The sequence below is a fragment of the Neofelis nebulosa genome, chromosome 3 (genome assembly GCF_028018385.1).
Source record: "Neofelis nebulosa isolate mNeoNeb1 chromosome 3, mNeoNeb1.pri, whole genome shotgun sequence".
Lineage (NCBI taxonomy): Eukaryota > Metazoa > Chordata > Mammalia > Carnivora > Felidae > Neofelis > Neofelis nebulosa.
In genome coordinates, this window is record NC_080784.1 from 81,358,580 (window position 1) to 81,385,703 (window position 27,124).

General features: G+C 37.5%; 1 protein-coding gene and 1 pseudogene across 1 annotated transcript in view; both read left to right on the plus strand.

The window, feature by feature from the left end:
* Positions 1–27,124, plus strand: part of TTC29 (tetratricopeptide repeat domain 29) — a 668,675-nt gene that overhangs the window by 72,590 nt on the left and 568,961 nt on the right. The gene's annotated exons all lie outside the window — the stretch shown is intronic.
* On the plus strand, positions 14,501–26,148 carry LOC131507013 (calcyclin-binding protein-like; annotated as a pseudogene).

The window sequence follows — 27,124 nt, forward strand, 5'->3', positions numbered from 1 at the left end:
ATTTCTTTGCATTGTCTGATTGCTGAGGTGAGGACTTCCAACACTATGTTGAATAACAGTGGCGAGAGTGGACATCCCTGTCTTGTTCCTGACCTTAGGGGAAAAGCTCTCAGTTTTTCCTCATTGAGGATGATAATAGTGGTGGGTCTTTTGTGTATGGGCTGTATGATCTTGAAGTATGATCCCTCTATCCCTGCTTTCTTGAAGGTGTTTATCAAGAAAGTATGCTATGTTTTTTCAGATGTTTTTTCAGCATCTATTGAGGGGATCATGTGGTCCTTATCCTATCTCTTGTTCATGTGATGTATGACATTTATTGATTTGTGGGTATTGATCCAGCCCTACATCCCAGGAATAAATCCCACTTGGTCATGGTGGATAATTCTTTTGATGTATTGTTAGATCTGGTTTGCTAGTATCTTGCTGAGAATTTTTGCATCCATGTTCATTAGAGAAATTGGTCTGTAGTTCTCCTTTTTAGTGGGGTCTTTGTCTAGTTTCGGAATGAGGAAATTTCTTTTAAGGAGGTGCCAACAGGATGGGGTTTTCACAGTTCCAGCTCAACTATGGGGTACAGGAGAGGCATTGTGAGGCCACATGAACATCTTGCCTGCAACTTCCTATCATAATCTTCATTCTGAGGAAATTCAGAGATTTATGGGTTTATATCCTCTTGCTCAGTTCATCTTCACCTTCATCCATAAAATTTTGTGAGTGTATAAAGAAAGGAAGGAAGAGATAGCTACCTTGGAACGTGAGGCAGACAGGTATGTTTCCTGCTCCCTCTTCCTTGGTTTCCCATGTGGTCTCCATGCTCATGCATTGGCCTATGGATTTATTGGTTGGTTTCAGTGCTGACTCATTCAGGATTTTTTAAGCCTAGAAGAAACAGCCAGTCAAAGGATTACATTTGAAGCTAATAGTAGACCTCAGTGTGGTGCTAATTAGAGCTCAGTGTGGTGTGGAGAGTGTTGGTTCTCAGTATCTTGTTCACCTGGATGGCAGTAAATTCTAATTCTGAAAAGTTAAAGAGATTAAGCATCAACATCTTTTATGGTGGTGATAGTGGAAGTGGTGGTGAATCAGACCATTTTTTTGCTTTTAGGAGTCCTGCATATAATCTGTAGATCTCCTGTAGAATAGTTCAATAATAATTATTGTTATTTTACGTTATTAAGGTGTATTTGTATTTTATTTGTATTGACAGATAAAAATTGTACATATTCAAAGTGTACATCTTGATGTTTTGAGGCATGTATATATTGTGAGATGATTATCACAGTCAAGCAAATTGACATATCCATCTTCTCATGTAGCTTCCTTTTTAAGTTCAATTATTGATGCAATTTCATATGCTGAATTCCTGCTCAGAGTGAAAAGTCTTTCCCAGCACCAAAACTTATGTCAAAGATGAAGTCTTGGCATATTCCACACCACAAGGTGCTTCATTTAAACTGCTGGAGCAAGGCGTTATTTTTCCTGTTCCTGGCATGTCTCATGCTTCCCCTTTCCTGATGATTTCCACACTGCTTCCCCCACACTCGTGGAGTGCCTTGTTCAGATGTTTATGACTCTTCTCTACCCATAAAAGGGAAGGTCTGTGAGACACTGACTGTCAGTTCTAGGCATTGTACCAACACTAACAGATTCCCTATCTGGGCTCTTCCCAAAGAGTATGCAGTGTTCATTCAACAGACAATAAACAATAGAGAATAAGGATGATGGCCATTGGGGTTGTATAAGAAGTGCCTGTTTTCATTATTTATACTCTTTGGCACTGACTCATAGACCCTTTATTCAGACATTAGTAGAACAAAACCAAAAAAGGATTTACAGAGGAAATGGTTCTTGAAAAAACTTACGCATAAACGCCTTTCTGATAATTCCTCAAATTTGGGAAAAATAAATTATTGGAAGAATATTGGCAACTTACTGGATTGGTAGGAGATCTAAACAACCAAGATGGGGACGAATAGAAAATATAGGCCTTATCTTATTGAGATTTTCTAACTCTCCCTTGGTGAGAGAATTTGACTGGGACAGATAGTATGTTAACTTTAGCTAGGTTCCAGCCATCCATATTGCCAGGAGATAGGACAGGAAGCAGAGTTGCTAGGATTGGAGAGTTCTAATTAGCTGGGTAACACCCAGCCCCTGCAATATGTGTGTACTTACATTTGTCAAATATGTATTTTGTAGTTAAAAAATACCTTATTTATCTACCTCTCTACCTACCTACCTATCATCTTAGACTTTTTTTTTAAGAACAGTTTTAGGTTTCCAGCAAAATTGAGAGGAAGGTACAGGTATTTCCCATATATACCCTGCCCTATACATGCATATCTTCCCCCATCACTCACCAGAGGTTTTTTTGTTTGTTTGTTTTTGGTTTTGGTTTTTTTTTTTTTTTTTAATCAAGTGTGAACCTATACTGACACATTATAATAACCCAAACATTCTATGAGGTTGGGCCAATTTATAATGACATATATCTATCATTGTAATATCATATAGAGTATTTTCACTGCCATAAAAATCCTCTTTGCTGTGCCTATGCATCTTTTCTCCCTGCTATCTGGGGCAACCACTGAACTTTTTATTATCTCTATTGTTTACCATTTCTAGAATGGCATATGGGTGGAATCCTACATTATGGGGCCTTTTCAGACTGGCTACTTTTACTTAGTAATTTGTGCTTAAGTATTCCTCTGTGTCTTTTTATAGCTTGATAGCTCACTTCTTATTAGCACTGTGGTAGTATTCCATAGTCTGGATGTACCACAGTTTGTCCATTCACCTGCTGAAGGACATCTTTGTTACTTCTAAATTTTGACAATTATGAATATATCTGCCATAAACATCCATGTGTAGGTTTTATGTGGACATAAGGTCAAATATCATCTTAATCAGTCATGGTAGTACCTGTTCAATGGAATATGCCTAAACTTAGATCCTTAGCACTCATTATTTTCCTTGACATAAGGTTAATCTGTTACCAAACTACCAAACCAAAGCTTTGTGAGCAGTGGTTCACAAAGTGTGGTCTCCAGACTCAACATGAACCTCATTGAGAACATGTTAGCAATATGAATTCTATTTTTTATTCCAGACCTGGTGAATCAAAAATTCAAGGTGAGACCCAGGAATTAATGTTTAAATAAACACTCTAGATGAGTCTGATACGTGCAAAATTTAATGTGCATATGAATCATCTGGGGATGTTTTTAAAATGTATATTCCTATTTAGTAGTTCTGGGGTAAACCTGAGAATCTGAATTTCTAACAAGATTCTAGGGGATCCTATTACCACTGGTGCAGGACTGAACTTTGAGTAGCAAACTCAGAGAGATTCAGGGAGCAAAGTTTTTATTACTACTTCAAACTGCTGAAATTCTATAGACAAAAGACCTATGAAAACCAGAAAGCTCTGTAGGACAAAAAAAATTGTCATTGCTGTTAGGTGATAATGATTTTCCTAAATTTTCAGAAAGTTGTGTATTTTGGGGGTGGGGGCAGTGTAATCTTCAAGTGGCAGGTCTGAGAACAGGATTGATTACAAAATTTGTGTAGGAAGCCACCTTTACTTCAAGTGTGTAAATGCCTCATCATGTCTTAATCTCAACATGCCACAGCATGTAACAAGAGTGGAATCTGTATCTCCAGCTGTCCTTTATTTTCTGTTGTTCGTGACATAAATATTGTTCCACATCATTTAAAATGATAATCCAAAGCTTAATATTATTGAAGTTTCCAAACCGCGACCTAAAAGAAGGGAGAGCCTTCCCAGATGGCTCAAGTTGCTGATTATAACTTCTTAGGTCTTTCTTGTCCCAGATTGATCATGTCTCATGTTTTTAGTCTCTGGCTATTTGGTGAATAATTGTGAAATCTTTTGAGAATCTGGTCCAGTTTCCAGCAGTTTGCTATTAGAGCCATTAAAATCTGATTGCTTGACAGGTTCTACTTAATGGAAGTGGGGAGAGACTAACTGGGTTTATGAAACTTCCTAGGTTAGGGTTCTCTTGGACAGTGTTGGCCATCGTGTTTTCATGTCCAGTTTTATTGCTTTCATTATCAGATGACTGTACTCTTTGAGATTTTGCTTCGAAAAGGTTACAGATGGTTTCATTTCACAAAATGAATTCAAAAACATTTAAGACCTCCTCCCACACCAACATCTCCTAAGAGATTTGGTCAAAATAAAGGTATATGAAAAAAATCTGTCTTTACAACTGAAATTATCTGCGGAGTAATTTCTATCAGAATTCTTTGAAGAAGCCAAATAAGCATGAGAATAAAGATAAACTGGAAAACAGTTTATTTAGTCTTTGAAAAATACTCATAAGCTTTAGTAAGAAAGGAAATTAAATAATCTGTGACTAAGCGGTTCTTACTCCTCATGAAGTCTTTGTTTTCTGTCAAGAAATGAAAGACACAGATACACAGCACTTTCCTGAAGCAAGAAATATTGACAGGGTGACATCCTAGAAATTACCATGTCTAAATTAACATTTTTATAAAATAATCTGGATGGTCTGTTATATGCAGTTAAATGTCAAGTGATGAATAAACTAATGATATGAGGGGTATGTTAGTGCCTGTTTCAGGCTTGAACTTACGGTGTAGTTGCATCTTGGTTGAATTCTAAATATCAGGATCTAATTTCTCAGTTTGTAGGCTTAGAACCTAGATTACCTTTTCATTGAGAGGCCTTCCAGAAAACTGGCTTTCTTAACTTGAAAGAGGCTGATTGAAGGTAATAGAGTATGGTTTTTGTAAATACTTTTTTTCCTCTTGACAAAATTTTATAGATGTTTGTTGTAGGGAACTTAGAACATTTGAGAAGATTCAAATTGAAAAATAATCTCCTTGACTCCAACCCCACCCCATGTTAACATTATGGGTTTCAATCTTTTACTTTATACATATATAGTAGATTTTACTAAACATTCATGAAAAGCTTCATACATTTAAGTCTGTTTTCTGATTCAATATATACACTAAAATTACATCAGTAGAATTTTTTTTTTTTATAATTACCCTCCATAAAGCTATAACAATGTCCATTATTTCCAGCTAGGTATGAGGGTACCTCTTTTCCTACTTTTTTTTCATTGCAGGATATCATCAATTTAAAAAAAAAAAATGGAGGCTTTATAGGAGAAAAATGGTATTGCACTATAATTGCTATTTACTTGACCTCTGATTAGGTTGAATTTTAATCAGCCGTTTATTGGACATTTGTATTCATTTGACCATGTCTTATGCTTATACCTCTAGTGGATAGCATAGTACCTGGAACTTAGTAGCTACAAAGTTAGATTAGTAGCTACTAAGTTAGATTAGTAGCTACTAATCTAATTCTGTCTTTATTGCTATATTACTACTCTGACAAGAAGACTACTTATTCAGTTGGGAAGGTTTATTAATTTACTAAGGAGATCAAATTATCATTTGGAAAGGACTCAATATAGTTGTGTGTGAGGTGCAAGCAGAGGTTGAGAGAGGGGGAGGAGATGAGGTTAAGGCTAATACTTAAGCAAAGAGGAGAATTCAGCCAGGCAAAAGAGAAGTTGAAGGAATGAGGGAAAGTGTTTCAGTAAGAAGAAATTCCAAGTATAAGGTCCTAATAGTAATAGAGAATAGAGACTAGCTGAAGTGTATGGTTTGGGGTAGATGGGGATAGAGAGAATTTCAGCTGCACAGGGAAACAGAAACCAAATTATAATAGATTTTTTTTTTTTTTTTTTTACTAAGGAGCTTGAACTTTATCTAGAGGACAACTTGGTAATAAGTATTAAAAGATAACAAACTGTGTGTTGCCTCAATTCAGGAATTCCACAATGAAGAATATATTACAAAGAAATAGAGATATAAATAATCATTGAATCATTAATTAGGACAGGGGAAAACTGCATGCAACTTAAATGTCCAATTGTAGAAGATAAGTGAAATAAATTATGCTCATTCTGTGAATTTTTATTGGTGATAAAATACATTTTGGAAGAATGTAATGGAAAAAAGTTTTTTTTTCTCCACATAGTCTTAAGGTAGCACATTATATGCAAAATATGATCCCAAAATTAAAAAAAAAACTATGTGGAATAGTTGGTAATTTAATATGTCATTTCTGAATGGTACAAAGAAATATAGCGTCTTCATTTTCTCTCAACTACTCTTAACTAATTTCATATTGCTCCTGGCCCCTTCATCTAGTTAGGCTCAGCATAGCAGTGTGCATGTGTCTTACTTGATTGGCCTATTAAATGTGATTTATTTTCTTCAGGTTAAAAAGAGGCTTTAAAAAAAACATTTATCGTTTATTTATTTATTTTTTGAGAGACAGAAGGAGCACATGTGAGTAGGGGATGGGTAGAGAAAGAAGGAGAGAGTATCCCAAGCAGGCTCCACGCTGTCAGCATAGAGCCCAGTGGGGGGCTCAATCTCTTGAACCAAGAGGTCATGACCTGAGCTGAAACCAAGAGTGGGACACTCAGCTGCTCAACCGACTGAGCTACGCAGGTGCTTCAGAGAGGTTTTTTATTTTAAAGATAGTCTTATTTGTGCAAATCTTTAACTTACCACAGTTCTTGCCCTTCCCCCTTCTCCTCAATGTATCTGGCTTCTAGGTGTATCTCCACAGGTAAGACTTTTTGGCTAGAGAGAGTAGGCTTGGGTGTGTTTGCAGGGGTCTCTGGGTGGTCCTTTCAGTCACTTTTACCCTATTGTTGAGTGATGTTATGCCACTTTTCTTTGGCATTGGCTTCTTCTGATGAACCTGTTGCTGGTGTATTTGGTCCTGCCTGGTCATCAGGCCTGTGACCTGTCTGTTACTGTTGGTCATAAACTGTCCTTTGCCTCTGTTTTGAAGTCCTGGCCCTTGGAAATATCTATTTCCTGATTCTGGGTCTTTTCTGTGGCACCGGTCTTCCACCTTGGGTAGGAGTGTTAAAGAATATCTGCATTTCCTTCATACCACATACAACAGCAAAGAGATTTATCTATCCACTTCCCTCTGATGGTGCTGCACTACTGCTGTTGCACCGTATTGGATGTGGTCCTAGGCTGAAGGCAGGACTTCTGAGAGAGTTTGCAGCCTCCCCTAGACAACACCTGGAAGAGTGGGCAGTAGCTTTGATGTTGTTACTGTTTGGTATTTATTTGAGTGTCTCTGTAGTTCATTTCCCATATCCCATGGAGGTTTGGAATTTGACCTCCTTGCTCTATTCCTTTCATGACTTCCTCTTTCTTCCAGAAGAAGAAGTATTTTCTTTTTCTCTTATTTTCCTTTCCAGTCTGGCTGAGAATTTCTCTGCATAATGTTATTTTTCAGGATGTTATGATGAGAAGCATGCAGAGAATCACGATTATTTATTTTATGTCTTTAGCTGCAAACTTTCGTGCAGGGGGCTCTTTTAAATACATCACAAATATTACTTCATTTAGCCCTGATTGCAATTCCATGAGACAGATACTGTCATTAAGCCCATTTTACTACTGAACTGAGAGGCCCAGAGAAGTGCTGTAACCAGTCCATGTTTACATAGCTTATAAGTGGTAGACAGTGTTGGAACTAAGGCCCTCTGGGCTTGAGAGCCTATACAGCATCTACATCACGTTGCCTCACATTTGAAACAGTTTCATTTTAAGCTTCCTCATGTATAAAACTTTAAAATTGACTATTTGCAAGATTATTCTCATATATAGGTATAAACATAGAGGAAAAAAAAGACTGGAAGGATATAAATTAAAAATTTTAACAGCAGTTATCATTGAATATTGGGATTATTATAGCACAGGTGATTTTAATTTTACTTCTTGGTACTTCTGTAAATTTGTTGCAATATGGATGACTGTATGTTCAGTAAAATAATACATCTATTAATAAAAATAAGATTATTTGTGAACATATTTATGCTGAAAAGACTAGGTTGATAAAAGGACTCTTTTTTTTTTTTTTCATTAACTCATCAATACTTACTGGAGGAATGTACTAGGGATTACACTATGACTAAGGTTGTGGAGGTGAAGAAAACATTGCACCTACTCTGAAAGAAATTATTTATGGTGAGGATTGAGAGATAACGATAGGGAAAAATCTGTTGTAAGATGGCCGACAGGACTGATAGGGGAATCGCAGTCCCTGCTTGAAGACTCCCCTTCTGGGTTCTTCTTCCCACCCTGCTTGCTGCTGGCACCAAATTACTACTAATGAGGAATGTGAAGTAACAGACTATAAATTGTCCCCTCTGCTTGACTGGGACTCAGACCTCTGGAGAATGATCTCCTCTGAGCCCACCGGTGTAAAATAAACCTGCCTTCCAAGATCTCCCAGTGCTGCTTGGTTCTTCTGCCAGGTGATCCAGACCAGTTTCTGTAATAATAAATGGACAGTTATGATACAGGATTCTAAGAACTACTACAAGCTTGAGCACAAAGTAAGAAATGTATATGAGACACAACCCAGTGTTGAGGAATTGGTGAATGTTGAAATCTGAGAGTGGAGGAATGTGGGGAGGGGAAAGGAAAGTGCATCTAGCTAGAAATACCAGCATGTGCTGAGGTCCTGATATATATATGTGTGCGCGTGTGTGTGTGTGTGTGTGTATACATATATATACGTGTGTGTGTGTATACGTACATGTATATATATATACACACATATATATGTGTGTATATATATATACGTATATATATACGTATGTATATACATATATGTGTGTGTATATATATATACATGTACGTATACACACACACACACACACACACACTCAAGGAATTGAATGCTACTGTTTGGCTAAAAATCAAATAAATTATTTGGAGTGGTCAGAGAAAAAACAGGAAAGCAGGTTTAATTGTAAGAATGTAACTGGTGATTTTGGCAAGAATGAATTCAGTAGAATTTGAAGGCAAATGAAACTTTGAAACATGATGTTATAGAGGAGGGAGTTTATCCATTTTAAAGGAGGATTTTGAGGGAAGGCCATGTGGCAATGGTGACAATTCAATGGCCATGTGGCAACTCAACAGTTTTTGAATCGGCATGAATATTCGCACAAAACAGATGTAGAAGCTAAGATAATAAGACCAAAATCCCACAGGCAACATGTTCAACAAAACTAGATGACCAGAGAGCCCCAAACTCCAAAATATGGCAAAACAGGCTATGCTTAAAAGTGCAGAAGGAAACTGAGAGCTAGGAACTTTTGAAATCAATAACAAATGCTCACCCTTGAAAGAAAGGGGCTCCCCTCACAAGTGATAGGGAACTCAGGCAATCTGGGAAAACCAGCTCAAACTGGGAGTTTTGGCTTTGTAAGTCCCAGTGTGTGTGTGAGTTCAGGGAGACACAAAAACTTGACATTGCTGTCAGCCTGTGAAGGCTTGAAACCTGCCAAAGTTCCTTTCCAGAACAAAACCCTGTTGAAAAGGTGCTGTAGGAAGTAGAATCAAACTGACACTAAAGACAAAGGAAAAAAGATTCTGATGAGTGATCAAACTGATACTAAAGACAAAGAAAAAGACTCCGATGAGAGTAGGAAGAGAGAAAGGAAAGCAGATTTCAGAAAGAACTGTGGACATATGTCGAATTATCAGTCTTAATGATAGAACTGTGGGCCCTGTAACCACAAAACTAAGAAAGCTTTTTTGGTTCACCCTCCTCCCCTAATGAGGGGGCTCCCCCTGGGAACTCAGGAATACTTACTGTGCTTAAACATGAAGGACACAAATGACTGTGGTTAAGTCCTACACAAACTACTGTAAGAGAAAAAAAGAGAATAATGAGTAGAGTAGTATTCCCAAGGACATTGTAGATAAAAACCGTATCTCTAATATTTAAAATAAAGCTAAAATAAAGTTCTACTTCTGGACGTGCTTTTCCATATTCCTCCTGGTAAGTACAGCTAAAAATCTTGGACCTTATATATAAAATAAACATGAAAAGCCATTGAAAGATGGAGAGCAAAAGGCAGACTTACTTGGGAACTTGGGAATTGAGAATTGGATCTGAAAAGCCAGCAACCTAGAAATGCTACTGAATGCAGGCAGAGTCCCATAAAAGCAGTATCTTTCTATCCAAAAGTCCAGGAAAGGGGTCGTCTAGGAAATCAGACGACTTTTAGACATTAACTGCTCTCTATTCCAGTCCAACACCATACAAAAACTATGGTTCCCTGCCACCCACACCAGCAAAGGTGGAATGGGGGGAGCTTAGAGTTTTATCTTGTCAAGGCTAGAACAAGGTAGCCCATCAATCCCACCGGAATGGTGTTGGAGAAGTAGGGGACTTTTATCCTGTCAGACTTATGATAAAGCCCCGTGGTGTCAGTGGAGACTGCACAGAGAGCTGGAGCTCCCACCCTAGCAGCTGGTGATGAGGAGACTCTCCCCACTGCAGGTGTCAGTTGAGGCTAAGTGGAAACTTAGACTTCTGCCTCCACCTGGCAGAAATGCAGCAGTGCCAACTTTCCCTTGACCTTCCTGAGAAGTTTTAGAGGAAAAAAATTACCTAAAACAGAAGATTTAATAAAATACAGTTCTAGGGGCACCTGGGGGCTCAGTTGGTTAAGTGTCCGTCTGACTTGGATCACGATCTCACGGGTTTGTGGTTTGAGCCCTGCATCGGGCTCTGTGTTGACAGCTTGGAGCCTGGAGCCTGCTTGAGATTCTGTGTCTTCCTCTCTCTCTTTGCTCCTTCCCTGCTTGTGCTTTGGCTCTGTCTCTCTCAAAAAATAAATAGATAAATAAAAATGTATATACACAAAGTTTTATAACACAATAGGAAAATGTTTAAGTTCTTAATTCAAAATCACCCATCATACCAAGAACTAGGAAGTTCTCAAACTGAATGAAAAAGACAATCAATAGATGTCAACACCAAGATGACAGAACATTAGATTATCTGACAAAGATTTTAAAGCAGCTACAATAAAAATGCTAAAACAAGCAATTATGAACATTCTTGAAACCAATGAAAAAGTGAAAAGCCTCAGTAAAGAGCTAGAATGTCCCAGCAAAGAAATATAAAGGAGAATCAAAGGGAAATTTAGAACTGAAAAATACAATAACCAAAATAAAAAGTTCAGTGGATGGATTCAACAGCAGAATGGATGGGACAGAGGAAAGAATCAGTAAATTAGAAGAAAAAGAGAAATGGCCCAGTGTAAACAACAGAGAAAAATGAAACTTAATTTTTCCCAGCTTTATTGAGATATGATTGACAATTAAAAATTGAATATATTTAAGGTGTGCAGTGTAGTGTGGTGTTTTGATATAAGTACGTCATGTAATCATTTACCACAATAGGTTGATTAACGTATTTATCATCTTACATAGTTAACTCTGTGTGTGTGTGTGTGTGTGTGTGTGTGTGTGTGTGTGTGGGGTAAGAACAAGTAAGATGTACTCTCAGTAAATTTCAAGTGTGGAATACATTATTATTAGCTGTACTGCCATGATGTACATTGGATTTCTAGAACTTATTTCTCTTATAACCAAAAGGTTATATCCTTTGATCAACATCTCTTGCCCCCAGCCCCTGGCAACCACTATTCAACTGTTCTCTAAGTTTGACTTTTAAAACTTCCACATAAGTGATACCATGCAATATCTGTTTTTCTGTGTTTGGCTTATTTCACTTAGTAATGCCCTCTAAATTCATCCACATTGTTGTAAATTGCAGAATTTCCTTCTTTTTTGAGGATGAATAACATTCAGTGTGTGTGTGTGTGTGTGTGTGTGTGTGTGTGTGTACGTACCATGAATTCTTTATCCATTTATTCATTGATGGGTATTTAGTTTGTTTCTATATATTAGCTATCATGAATAATGTTGCAATGAGCATGGAGGTAGAAATATCTCCTTGAGATCCTGTTTTCATTTTTGATTTTTTTAATTAAAAATTTGTTTTAATGTTTATTTAGTTTTTAGAGAGAGAGAGACAGAGCCTGAGCAGGGGAGGGGCAGAGAGAGAGAGAGTGAGACACAGAATCAGAAGCATGCTCCAGGCTCTGAGTTGTCAGCACAGAGCCCGATGCGGGGCTTGAACTCACGAATGATGAGATCATGACCTGAGCTGAAGTCAGACGCTCAACCAGCTGAGCCACCCAGTCTATTGTTGCCTTTGCTTTTGGTGTCATTTTTAAGAAATCACTGCCAAGACCAATGTCAAGGAGCTCATTCCCTGTTTTCTTTATCCTGCTTGATCAAGTTACTGTTGAAGCTCTTTGCTATGGTCTGGGTGTTTGTCACCCACCCCCCCATTCATATGTTGAAATCTTAGTGCCCAATGTAATGATATTATGAGGTAGGATCTTAAAAAGGTAAGTAGTAGGCCATGAGGGTGAAACCATTATGGATGGAATTAATGCCCTTATAAAAGAGGGTCCAGAGAGCTACCTTGCCCCTTCCACCATGTGAGGACACAGCGAGAAGTCAGCAGTCTGGAAGAAGGCCTTCTCTAGAACCAACTATGTTGGCACTATAATCTTGGACTTTCAGCCTCCAGATATGTGAGAAATAAATTACTGTTATTAATAAGCTATCCAGTCTGTAATGTTTTGTTATAGTTGTCCAAACAGAATAAGACATTCTATATCACATTTTTCATTTTATTCTTCAGCTTCATAATTTTTGTTTGGTTTATTTTTATGATTTCTTATTTATTTCTTTGTTGAATGTCTCATCTTGTTCATGTCTTATGTTCTTGAGTTTGTTGAGTTGTCTGTGTTCTCTTAAATCTTACTGAGTTCCTTATGATAATTATCTGGAAATTCTTTTTCAAGTAACTTGTAGATCTCCATTTCTTTGGAGTAAGTTACTGGAAAATTATTGTGTCTCTTTGGTGGTATCATATTTCCTTGGTGGTATCATATTTCCTTGCTTTTCCATGTTTCTGGTGACCTTGTGTTAATATATGATTTGAGGGTGCAGTCACCTCTCCCAGCCTTTTTGGAATGGCTTTGGTGGGAAAAACTAGAAGTTGTTGCAAGCATGCTGTCCAGATAGAGTGTAGAGTCTCTGGTTCCATTGTGAGAGGTGAAGTCTCCATGTAGCTCTGACAGTTGAGAATGACAGAGGTTCAAAACTGAAGAGGTCCTTAATGGTCAATGTACATGTCTTCAGCAGTAGTTGTGGCTAGGACTGAAGGGGTCCTTGGTGGCAAAGTCTACTAGGTTCTTCCTGTTCCCCTCCCTCTCCCCATGGGAGGAAGTTCTAACCAAGGAGATTCCTCTTGGCATTGGGTCCTGTACAGAAGGTACACTTTATTTTTTATTTTTATTATTTTAAGTAGGCTTCACCCCAGCATGGAGCCCAGCATGGGGCCTGAACTCATGACCCTGAGATTAAGACCTGAGCTGAGATCAAGAGTCAGATGCTTAACTGACTGAGCCACCCAGGTGCCCCCAGAAAGTGCACTTTAAAAAAGGGACTAGGAAAAAAATAAAACACAAAAAGGACCAGAGCCTTAGGGACCTGTGTGACTAAAAGAAAAGATTTCTTTTAGTCCCAGAGTCCCAGAAGGAAAGGAGAAAGAGGGTGGAGTTAAAAAAATATTCAAAGACTAATGGATAATAATAATAATAATAATAATAATAATAATAATGATAATAATAGCTGAAGACTTCCCAAATTTGTTGAGTGGCATAAATCTACAGATTTGAGAAGCTGAATGATCCCAAACAGGATAAACCTAAACAAATCTATGGCAAGTTACATCATATTAAAATTCTGAATACTAAAAAGAAAGCAGTTTGAAGCACCAGAGAAAAATTTCAAACGATTCTGGATTTTGACTAGAAACAATGGATTCCAAAAGTAAGTAATATGGATTCCATATTATCAGATGCTGAAAGAAAGAACTGCCAACCCAGAATTCTTTTTTTCAGGAATGAAGGGGAAATCAAGACATTCTCAGATGAAGGAAAACTAAGAATTTGTCATCAGCAGAACTATCTTAAAATGGAAGTTCTCTGAACAGAAATAATATGATAAAAGAATGAACCTTAGAAAGTCAGGAAGTAAGAACACAGTTAAAATATGAGTAAATAAAATAGACTTTCCTTCTGTTGTTAAATTTTCTAAATTATGTATAGTGGTTAAAACAAAAATTATGACACCCATGTGGTTCTAAATGAATGTAGGAGAATTACTTAGGATAATTATTTTGTAAATGGAGAAGAGTAAAGGGACATAATGGAAGGTAAGGCATCTATACTTCAGACAAAGAAGTGATGATATCCATGGATTGTGATTTTATGTATTATAAATATGTATATAAAATAACATACATGCATATATAATTAATGTAATATCTAGATAATATCTCTGGATAATTACATAGCTAGATAGATAATATAATAGTGGGGCGCCTGGGTGGCTCAGCCGGTGAAGCATCTGACTTGGCTCAGGTCATGATCTCACAGCTTGTGAGTTTGAGGCCTGAGTTGGGGCTGACAGTTCAGAGCCTGGAGCCTGCTTTGGATTCTGTGTCTCCCTCTCTCTCTGCCCTTTCCCTTCCCCCACCAAATAAATAAACATTAAAAAAATTCAAAAAAAAAAAAGATAATGTAATAGAGCAACCACTAAAAAAAAACTGTACAAAGAGATATTTTAAAAAGTATAGGTAATTCAAAATGGATTCTTAAAAAAATGTTTAAGTAGTAGACAGGAAAGTAGAAACAAGAAAATGGAGAGAAAAAAAACAGAGAAAATAAACAGAGAAGAAATATTTAAGTGATAGATTTAAGCCCTAGCAATAATTACATTAAGTATAAATGGCCTAATATGTCAATTAAATGAAAAGGATTGACTGATTGGATTGACTGATTGAATTAACAAACATGACCCAACTATATTCTATTAGAAATTCAATTATAACCATATATGCAGATGGAAAGTAAAAAGATAGAAAAAAAAACCATATCATGCAAGCATTTATCAAAGGAAAGCCAAATGGCTGCATTAATATCAAGTAAATTTGACTTTGGAACAAAGAAAAATATTAGAGACAGAAAAGGATATTATATAATGATAAAAAAGCCAATTCACCAAGAAGAAGCCAAAACCCAAGGTATCATTAAGGATACATTCTTTTCTGGGACACCTGGGTGGCTCAGTCAGTTGAGCATCTGACTGTTGGTTTTGGCTCAGGTCATGGACTTGTGGTTCGCAGCATCAAGTTCTCTGTTGGGGTCTGTGCTGACAGCGTGGAGCCTGCTTGGGATTCTCTCTCCTCTCTCTTTCTGCCCCTCCTCTGCTTGTGCATGCACTCTCTCTCTCAAAATAAATAAATAAACTTAAAGAAAATGGCTTTAGAAAAAAAAGAAAAAAATGATATTTTCTTTTCTGTCATCCTACACATCTAATGCATCCTGTTTATTATATCTCCAAGATACATGTTAAATATATTGATTTTTCTTCATTTTTTCTAGAATCACTTATGTCCAAAATGCTGTCATCTCCTACCCAGATTTCTATACTATCCTCTTTATTGACCTCGTTTACACTCTTCTCCTACAAGAACTAGAGGAAGCTTTTAAAATTATAAATCAACTTGTAATTTTTCTGTTTAAATGGCTTTTCATAAAATTCGAATATAATAAAATATTTCAGTAGCATAAAATCCCAACCCCTTTCCAGGTCCAAAAAGCCCTATGCAATTGGATCTCTCCCTAACTTTCCAAACCCTATTTCCTACTTCTCTCCTATCTTCTCATTACACTTTATCCATAGTGGTATCCTTTTTAGGCTAAATAGGTGATTAATAGAATGGGAGAAAAGATAAAAGTATTTTGGGGTATTTTGAGTATTTTGAGATAGGTGAACAAGTGAGAGGGCAGAGGAAGAAAACATGAAAACTAGGAGATTATGGTGGGGGGGAGAGATGTTTGCAATTCATATTTTTTGTCATGGGGCAGAGTTAGGTGAAAACAAGTTTCGAGAGTGTTGCCTATATGTGGATGGTGACTCATGAGGAGTGCTATTGAGAAGTTATTGGAATTGAGGATGTTAATTAAAACAGAGGCTAGAGTGTGGGATGCGTTAACTACATGGACATTGCTTTTTCCCAGTGTGATGACAGGAAATGGAGTAAAGAAAAAAAATGATGGGTACTCATGAAAATGAAGTTTATGGTTGGTATCTTTACACCAAAGGTTTTTCTGCCTATAGAATTGAGAGATATCATTCAAATTAGTGAATGGTCTCTAAAAACAAAACAAAAAAAGGCTGGAGAAATATTGATCAAGTCCGAATTTCCAACTCTTCTGTTTTAAGATTTGATGTAGGCCATGCCCTGCTGTTAGCACTACCCTTCAATTGTCTTTTATTCAGTGTTCATTGTTTGCATTCTGAGATAGGTGCTTTGGGGGATAATAAAATAGTCCCTGATTCTAAAGATCTAGATGTCCTAGATCAGGGAGGGTGCCAGCACGTTTGGGTGAGGACCCTCCTAAGTTCGCAAACATCTCAGACTTCTTATTGTATCCTTACATGGCAGAAGGGGTTGGATAGCTTTGTGTGGTCACTTTTATAAGAGCACTAATCCCATTCATGAGGTCTCTGCCCTTATGACCTAATTAGCTCCTAAAGGTCCCACTTCCTACTTCCTAATACCATCACCTTGGGGTTTGGATTTCAATATATGAGTTTTGGGAGGGATTCAGATCATAGCACCACTCTATTTTCTGTTTGTATGAATTTGGCTATCCTGGGTATTTCATATAAATGAAATAAAAATAGGTGACCTCTTGAGGCTTCTTTCACTTAGCATAATATTTTCAAGATTCATCCATGTTGTATCTGAATCAGTACTTCATTCCTTTTTATGGCTAATAACATTTCATTGTATGGACTGGTAAGGTAGGATTTATTTCTGCTTGTTTGCAATTTGTTTTCTACATGTTTTATGCATTTTTTTTTATTCCTTTATTCTTCCTTTACTGTTTTTTGGTTAAATAGGTGTCTTCTAGTGTACCATTTTAATTCTCTTTTCATTTGTTTTACTATTCTTTTGAGTTAGTTCCTTTGCTATTGCCCTGAGAATTACAATTAACACATGTAACAATCTAGTGTGGATCAATACTAACTTAATTACAGTAGCATGTCACAATTTTGTTGCTGTCTAATTGTGACCCCTTCCTCTTATTTGTACTACTATTTTTATCCAGATTACATCTTTTTACACTGTGTGCCTCTCAACACAGATTTACAATTGTTACTTTATGCAGTTTTCTTTTAAATCATACATTAGAAAAAAAGCTAAAAACAAGAAGATTGTACTTTTATATTTATCTATGTAATTACCTTTACCAGTATTCTTTCTTTCTTCATGTGGATTTGAGTTACTCTCTCATGTCTTTTAATTTCAGCTTGAAGGACTCTAGTATTTGCAAGTAATGAATTCTTTTTTTTTTTAATTTTTTTTAATGTTTATTTCTGAGAGACAGAGAGAGACAGAGCATGAGCAGGGGAGGGGCAGAGAGAGAGGGAGACACAGAATCTGAGTCAGGCCCCAGGCTCTGAGCTGTCAGCACAGAGCCCAATGCAGGGCTTGAACCCATGAGTTGTGAGATCATGACCTGAGCTGAAGTCACACACCCAACCGGCTGACCCACCCAGGCACTCTGCAAGTAATGAATTCTTTTAGCTTTTCTTCACCTGGAAATGTATAATATCTCCTTTAGTTTTGAAGGATAGTTTTGCTGGGTGTAGATTTCTTGGTTGGCAGTCTTTCTTTGAGCACTTAAAAAAAATTTTTTTGGGGAGCGCCTGGGTGGCTCAGTCGGTTAAGCGTCCGACTTCAGCCAGGTCACGATCTCGCGGTCCGTGAGTTCGAGCCCCGCGTCAGGCTCTGGGCTGATGGCTCGGAGCCTGGAGCCTGTTTCCGATTCTGTGTCTCCCTCTCTCTCTGCCCCTCGCCCGGTCATGCTCTGTCTCTCTCTGTCCCAAAAATAAAATAAAAAACGTTGGGAAAAAAAAAATTAAAAAAAAAATTTTTTTTTAATGTTTATTTTTGAGAGAGAGAGAGGAACAGAGTGCAAGGGTTAGAGAGAGAGGGAGACACAGAATCTGAATCAGGCTCCAGGTTCTGAGCTGTCAGTACAGTGCCTGAAGTGGGGCTCCAACTCACAGACCAGGAGATAATGATCTGAGCTGAAGTCAGACACTTAACCAACTGAGCCACCCAGGTGCCCCGTTTCTTTGAGCACTTTTAATATGTCGTTCCCATTGTCTTCTGGTCTTCATAGTTTCTGATAATTGGCTGTGAATATTACTGGTATTGTTTGTATGTGATTAGCAATTTTGCTCTTGCTCTTTTCAAGATTTTCTCTTTCTTTATCTCTTTCAACAAGTTGATTGTGATATGTGTAGGTATGGCTTTCTTTGAGTTTATCCTGCTTGGATGTCATTGAGCTTCTTGTAAGAGTAGATTTTTAATCATGTTTATGAGATTTTTACCATTATTTTTCAAATAATCTTTCCTCCCCTTTCTTTTTCTCCTTTCCTTATTGGTTTCCTGATATGTATATGTTGATATACTTGATATTGTCTCCTAAGCTTCTGAGGCTCTGTTCATTTTTCCTCTTTTATTTAGTTTTATTTTTTATTATTTTTATTCCTGTTCCTCATACTGAATAATCTCAACCAACTATATTCAAGTTTGCTGATTTTTTTCTTCCCCCTTGGTCAAATTTGCTGCTGAGTCTCATTAGGAAATATTTCATTTCAATTATTGTATCCTTTTTTTAAAAGTTTATTTATTTTAATAGAAGGAGAGGCAGAGAGAGACAGAGAGAGAGAATTCCAAGTAGGCTCTGCACTGTCAGCACAGAGCCTGACATGGTGCTTGATCTCATGAACTGTGAGATCATGACCTGAGCCAAAACCAAGAGTCAGGCACTTAACCCACTAAGCCACTCAGGTGCCCCAATTATTATATCCTTAACTCTAGAATTTGTGTGGGTGTATGTTTAAAATAATTTCTTTCCTTTTAGTTCTACTTTGTGTTTGGTGACATCATTCTTTTACTTTCCTTTGTTCTTCAAGCATATTTTTCTTTACTTGTTTGAACATAATTCAAATAACTTCCTAAAAGTCATTGTGTAGTAAGTCCAGTGTCTGGTCTTCCTTGGGGACAATATTTTTGTTGATTGCTTCCTTTCCTGTGTATAGGCCCTATTTTCTTGTTTCTTTTCTCATCTAGTAATTTTTTTTGAAAACTGTACATTTGTTAAGATTTTATTTTTTTTAATTTTTAAATTTTTTAATTTTTTTATTAAAAAAATTAAGTTTACATATTTATTTTGAGAGAGAGTGAGCATGAATGAGGAAGGAGCAGAGAGTGAGGGAGAGAGAGAATCAGAAGCAGGCTCTGTGTACTGTCAGCGTGGGCCCTGATCTCAGGAACCTTGAGATCATGACCTGAGATGAAGTCAAGAGTCTCCTGCTTAACTGACTGAGCCTCTCAGGCACTCCCAAGATTTTATTTTAATGTAATCTCTATACCGAATGTGGAACTTGAACTCAAAACAGATTATGAGTCACATGCTGTACTAAGCCAGCCAGGTGCCCTGAAAACTGTATTTTAAATATATAATATGATTACTCTAGGAATCAGATTTTCCTCCTTCCCCATGGTTGTTTATTTTCTTAGTGTCTTTTCTGAACTAATTCTATAAAGTCTGTATTTTTTGTCATGTATGGTCACTAAAGTCTTTATTTGGTTACCTTAATAGTCAGCTAATGATTAGACAGAATTTTTTTTTTTTTTATTTTAGAGAAAGAGTGAATAGGGGAGAGGGACAGAAGGAGAGAGAGAATCTTTTTTTTTTTTTTTTTTAATTTATTTTTGAGAGAGACAGCGTGAGCAGTGGATGGGCAAAGAGAGAGACACAGAATCTGAAGCAGGCTCTAGGCTTTAGGACCTTCTCAGATCTTTCCTGAGCATGTTACAGTGTTGGATATATACATAGCCCTATGCATTGTGTGGGCTTCTAGATTCTCAGAAATATGTTGGGAGATTTTCAGTGCCCCTATGGGCATCTTGTACCCCAGCATTTCATTTTGTTTATTAAAACTGTGATCCATTGCTTCATACAGCCATAAAGTTAATTAATTCTCTCTAATTGTTTTTGACAGAAACTCCTAGGGAAAAAGTTTGTACACTGAGTTAGCTCTGAGTCAGGGAAAAAAACACAACCTTGAGTGTGGAGATTTCCATGGAACCATGAGACAGGGCAAATAATGACAATGCTCGGGAAATGAGGCTTTAAAGGAGTTCCACTCTCGTTTTCCCCCCCTCTGGTGGCTATCAGGCTATTGGTTTGTGCTGTGATTGCAGGTTGTCGGTTTTCACCATGATTGCAGGCTTTGGTTTTTAAAGCTGTCTCAGAGCTACAGAGAGGAAGATCAGAATAGGACAGGAGAAAATGCTTCTAAGGATATTCTTTTTTTTTTTTTTAACTAAAATTCAACATTTTTTCTTGAATAAAATGCACCCTGGATTGCTGTAGACCTTTGGTTAATTTCCAGAATTCCAAAAAAGTTGATTCTGACAATTTTTGCTATTTTTTTATTGTTACTTTTATGGGGGAATTTTATGCTACTGTGCTATATTATTTTATGCTTTACTGTGCTGTTTTTGCTGACATCATCCTTCCAAAGATCTTATCGTATAGACTATATAACATGCTCTGATTTGTGTTCATTTGAAAATCTATGTGGAACATATTACATTCTCTAAGATTATTTTCTTCAGCTGATTCTTTAAGACAAAGAGTCAGGGGGCCGCTTAGTTAAGCATCCAACTTCAGCTCAGGTCATGATCTCACGGTCCATGAGTTCGAACCCTATGTCGGGCTCTGTGCTGGCAGCTTGGAGCCTGGAGCCTGCTTCAGATTCTGTGTCTCCCTCTCTCACTGCCCTTCCCACACTTGCACTCTGTCTCTCTCTCAAAAATAAACATTAAAAAAAAAAAGACAGAAGAGTGCAGTTATTGGGAAATGTGTGCTATGTCCATAATGACCAATAAGATGTAGAAGACTACTGAAAGAAAATTGAATGTTTTTATTCATTTTTCAAAAGTAAAGTGAATGAATGTCTGGAAAACTATTTCAAGCAGTTCTGGTTTCTATTTGTTACGAAGTCAATAATGGTAGTAGAGATATGCACATAATATAAAATTAGAGCCTTTTTTTTTTTTTAATTTTTTTTTTTTAATTTTTTTTTTCAACGTTTTTTATTTATTTTTGGGACAGAGAGAGACAGAGCATGAACGGGGGAGGGGCAGAGAAAGAGGGAGACACAGAATCGGAAACAGGCTCCAGGCTCCGAGCCATCAGCCCAGAGCCCGACACGGGGCTCGAACTCACAGACCGCGAGATCGTGACCTGGCTAAAGTCAGACGCTTAACCGACTGCACCACCCAGGCGCCCCTAAAATTAGAGCCTTTTAAGAAAAAGGCTGCAGAAAAGAAAATTTATCTTTGATTAATGAATTTATAGAAGTTGTTTTCTCAAAGGCTAATACAGGCTAAAAATATAAACAGAAGTGAAAGTTATATTAAAACTTTCCTGCCTTTTGTTGTCATTGCTTTAAGAAAACTGAACAGAGCGGTAGGAATGAATTAAAATTTAGAAATTGCTTCATACGTGAATATAAAATTTGGCAAAATTTAGATTTAGTAGGATTTGGCCCAGTTTGATACATTGTTTAATCAGAAGAACCATGATTTGACCAAGAGTATGATGGAATACCTGTTTCTACACATTTTTTTCCATTAACAGGCCAAGATTTTATGGTCTATAAATTGAATAAAAATTAGAAATTACTTTATTGCTAATTAAAAGGAGATATTCAAACCCTAGGTCCAATACTTTAGCAATGATCCAGGCCCCTGACAAGATTTGACTTTCCCCAAGAATCATAGGAAATTGTGATATTCGAAGTCTGATTCTGTGATCTAAATCTGAACTGCTTTTAGTTGTTGAAAATGAATTTTGGTCTTTTTGTTTAATTTTGGTCAGCTGTGTTTTGTATTATTTTATGTATGCATGCATGCATTTTGAGAGACAAAAATTGGCAAGATTTTTAAGTTTCTACTTTTTGTTGCAATTAGACCCCTCAACTTAAGAGTTCTAAAATAAATTAATGTCAGCATGAAGGATGAAAATGTAGCAGGTCACATGCACTTAAAGTTTATTATGCCAGGTTGGGTATGGTTGAAATTATCCATTAAAAAGTAAAACACAGAAGACTACACTGTGCATGGTGCCTCCCACTTGGAGGACTAGGGAAGATATACATGGACAAGGCTGGTGGCAGTGAGGACATCAAAGGAATGGAAGAATGGAAGAGAGATGTTTAAGAAGGTGAAAACCCAACATTTGTAATCTCTTTTTTCTCTGCCTAATATAATTCACCTAGATCGTAAAATTTTATGGCTTTCTGCCATAAAGGTAAAACAACAACAACAACAACAACAACAACAACAACAACAACAACAACAAAACACCACCCAAACCACAAAACCCTCTTTAAGTTATAGGTGGTTTTGAGAATACTAGTTGCTGTTTTGGGTCAAGAGTGATCAAATAGAGCTCTATGTTGCCAATGTTCTTTGAAGGTGGTGAAGCTGTCAAATGTTTACTTGAGTCTCTGGACCACTTTAAGTTGGGAAGCCCAAGTATATGACACAGGAGAAGGAAAGAAGTTGTCATTGGAATATATACAAGCTTTTGCAGGCAGGGGAAATTCAGACCTGACCTTGAATAGCTCCAGAGAGTGGTGTTTTAAAAACATCTTGAAGGTTGAAGGGCGCCTGGGTGGCTCAGTCGGTTGAGTGTCCGACTCTTGATTTCAGGTCAAGTCATGATCTTACGGTTAGTCAGATTGTGCCCCGCATTGGGCTCTGTGCTGACAGCGTGGAGCCTGTCTTCCTCTCACCTTTTACCCCTCCCCCACTCATTCTCTCTCTCCCCCCAAAATAAATAAACTTAAAAAAATTGTTTAAAAACATCCTGAAGGTTGATATATAAGAAAAGGAAACTTGGCAGAAATTATTAGAAGTTTTGGGTCCATAAAAAAGACTGGTAGAGGGAAATTTATGCGACTGGGTGTGTGTGTTTCCTGGTTGGGAATTTTTATAACTAGGGATAAAGCCATTTTACCTTTATTTGAAGGTAGACTGGGGGCCCAGAATGAAAGAAGATACCAGGAGAGTAATAATTTTAACTGTATCCCTGAGATAGAGAGGATCGTCCCTGTCTTCCTCAGTTCATTCCTTCATTCCTTCCCTTTCCCTCCCTCCCTCCCTCCTTGCTTCCCGTTTCCTCTCTTTTTCCTTCTTTCAACTTGTTGAGCACATGCTGTCCTAGTGATGTACTTATACATAACTTACTATCATCCAGTATGTGTTCACTACTATGGTAGATGTTTCAGAGTGCAGTAGGAGGCACTATGCATGACTGGGGAATGTACTGTTACATGAAAAAAGGACGGGGTTTGGAGTCAGAAAAATCTGGGTGACATTTAGATTCTACATCTTCCTAGTTATGTAGCCTTTAATGAGTTATCTCTAACATTTTTTATCTGTTCATTTTGGAACATCAGTATTTATTGAGTACTTACTATATACACAGTACAGGATGCATATTATTTTAGTTGATCTTTACAAGAGCACTGTGAAAAAGAAATTTTATCCTCTTTTTTCTGATAAAGAAATGGAGGAGGAAGTTCTGTCCCTTTTCCAAGGACACACAGCTGTTTTATTATTAAAATACAGTAAGGCCAACAGATCAAATGATGATTGCTGTTGAAAACATAGTTCCTTATACTCACAGATCCCAAGAGGAAGGGGCCCACCACACCAGGGCAGGGGTGGGGATAGGGTGGTGGGGCACCTGGGGAAGCACTGGAGTCAGTCAGGAGATGGAGGGAAAGGAGGAAACTGTAGGCAAGAGCCTTTCTTGCCATTTCCATCAGAGAAACAGTAGAGGCAGGCGAAACAGGTTTAGGATTGGCTAGTTTGAGTAATTCTAGTGGGCTTTGGACTTTGTGTGCTGCTCTGAGTTGTTTTGGTACCTGGCCCTGGGAATGATTAGGGAGTGGTTAAGGGTGTGGACCCTGGGTGCTTGGTTTGCATTTGAAAAGCATACTGTTGTTTACTGTCTCTAGGAATTGGCTAACCTTGGGAAGGAGGGGCACCTGGGTGGCTCAGTCAGTTAGGTGTCCAGCTTCCGCTCAGGTCATGATCTCATGGTCCATGAGTTTGAGCCCTGGGTTGGCCTCTGTGCTGACAGCTTGGAGCCTACCTCCTGCTTCAGAATCTGTATCTCCCTGTCTCTCTGCCCCTACCCTGCTCATGCTCTATCTGTCTCTCAAAAAAAAAAAAAAAAAACATTAAAAAAAATCCAGCATTGAGACAGAACTCAAGAACACAGTGCAGCAGAGATCACAGAGAAAAGCAGAACTCTTTGACAGTGAAAAGCCAGTTTGCTGTGGTTGCTCCCACTACAGTGGGATATACAGTGGAAATCAGTAATTACGGATGGGATCAGTCAGGTAAGTTTGTGAAATTCTACCTTACCTAAACTGCAGTTCAAGTCCCTGCTGAGAATGTGCAGGTGCATTTCACAGAAAGGTCCTTTGATCTTTGGTAAAGAATCTAAATGGGAAGAATGAGTCCATGATTGTGAACAATCTCTTGAAACCCGTCTCTGTGGAAAGCAGATCAAAAAAAGATACAGTTCTTAAGTAGAAAGAAAGCAGAAAACATGCAATAGGACTGCCTTGACTTAGGTTGAAAAAGAACGCAAAGAGAAAGAAAAGCCCTCCCATGATGCTGAAACAGCGAGAGACTGATGAATGTTCTAAAGAAAGTTTATGAAGATCGAGATGAATGAAGCGAACCATTAATACAGCCTGGGTAGAATCGAGAGAGAAGCAAGCCAAAGGAGACACAGAATTTTGAGGCTTCAAAGTCATTTTTGGGAATTGTGATGTGGAAATATTGATGTTTCTAATAAGGAGGTGTTGGTGAGCTGTGCAGATAAATTTGACAGATGACTACTTACCCAGCCTTCTTCTAAGTAAAGACACTGAATTCTCTCATTTCCTCTTGGAGGATTTATTTAAATAAAATAGGCTTATTAAACATTTCCTCCAAAGATGGTTTCCTCAGTAATCTGGGCATTTTGTTCAAGAAACAGTAACATTGCATTCTTCTGTGAGATGTAAAAAAGCAAGGCTTGTGGCAAGATAATGCTACATTGTGTGTATTTTTGTTCAGCAAGATTTAGAAAACAAAAGTTATTGTTTGCCTATAAGTTCCTGATATCAGCTCCCACCAAATGTAAGAATAAGTAAAAATAAAACCTGAAGTTTTGCATAAATTGCAAATTTGAAAAAAAAATTTCTTGAAGTAAAAGGAAGTTTCTTGCCCTGCTTCTTTCTGAGGTCGCTTCAGGCCAGCGCAGATAGACTTAGCCCTTAGAGGGAAGGTGAGCAGGGAAGCTGGAGCCCTGTTGCACCTTTGTTCTCCTTGGTTGCTCCCTATTTCCTCTGTCACAGCGGCTGCGCTGTCCTGTGTCCAGATGTTGTCCATTTAGTGGACAACCCTTGTCCAGATGTTGGAAGGTAAGCATGATGCAGGAATGAAGAAATGGGACCTCACTTTCACCGTACCTTGGGGACAGAACTGCTGGTTCTGAAAAGCTAGTGCTTTTTCTGAATTCAGGAACCATCACCCCAGAATTGGCTTACAGACAAAAATAACTAGGAGAACCTGTTTTTCATTAACTCAACAAATTAATTGCCTCTTTACACATGTAGTTCTGAATTGTTTACTAATATATGACATTCCTGAAATTTCACAAGCTCTCTTTAAATAGCACACTGTTATTTTCAAGCACTGTTGAAGAACTCAGTGAAAATCCATTGTTGCTTATGAAAATAGATTCTATATTATTTGCCGCAACTTGATTTGCTATATGTGAGTATAGCTTAGATCCACGTTTAGTTGAAGAGGACTTTATTGGCAATACAAACCCTAGTAAATAGTGATTTTTTTTCTAGTTTTAATTCATAAAGTAGTAAGTTTATACCATTTTTATGAGTGTGAAAATAAATATGTTGTTTTTTTTGAAATACATGCCACTTGATTTTTTTGAAGATATCTTTCGCTAGAGAATTTGAAATCTCTACAATGAAAACTGCAGGAAAATGAATACATTTTCTCTTACGATGATAAAAGGTAGATTTTAGAATGGAAATAGCAGGGTTTCACTAAATGAATCTTGGCTAGAAGATGGAGAAGATTTTCCAAGATGACGATGATTAAAGACAAATATCAGAGTCAATACAACAGACTCTTAAAATGAAATCAGGTTCTTAGGGCAACAGAAACATTTGAATGCTAGAGTCAAGGATTGACAACCAGTGTGGTGTGAGTTATATTTATTCTTTGAGGTTGAAATATCTGATTTCAGTCAAGAGTCACTATTGTTTAGAACAAATTCTGTTTTGCTAAGATCACTCCCTTAGTATTTAATCAAAGAAAGGCCAGAAGAAAATTTGCTTTTTTGCAATATTCTCTTGTAGGAACCACTTTAGAAGGGACTCAGCATCCTGTCTTATAGAGAATTCACTTGGTGGGTGATAGGACTTGTAAGCTGAAAAAAACTATTGTCTTGCTGTACTAAAGTGACTGTTCCCTTTAAATACATTTGAATGATGATTTACTCCAAGAATATACTTGAAGTGTAGCTGAATTTTGTGTTGGCACATTGCCCTCTTTGGAAAGATTGCAATTAAGGGCCGATCCTCCATCCATAGACTGCCTCAAACATTTGCTTCAGTTTTAAGCCCAACTTGAGTCTCATTTAAGATTGGAGTTGTTGGGTTGAGTTTGGGTACTGTCTTCCTCACATGTATGGTTTTGCTGGTGGTTTAGTGTTTCCAGAATATGGATGGACTTCTATCTGGAAAGAGAATATTCGCCTTGAGTTTTTGGAACCAGCAGACTGAGAAGAAAGAGGAAAAATGGGAGCGATTCAGACAGATTGGTACAAGGGGAACTTGCTTCTCATTGCTTACTCATTGCCTGACTCCCAGGATTAGGCTA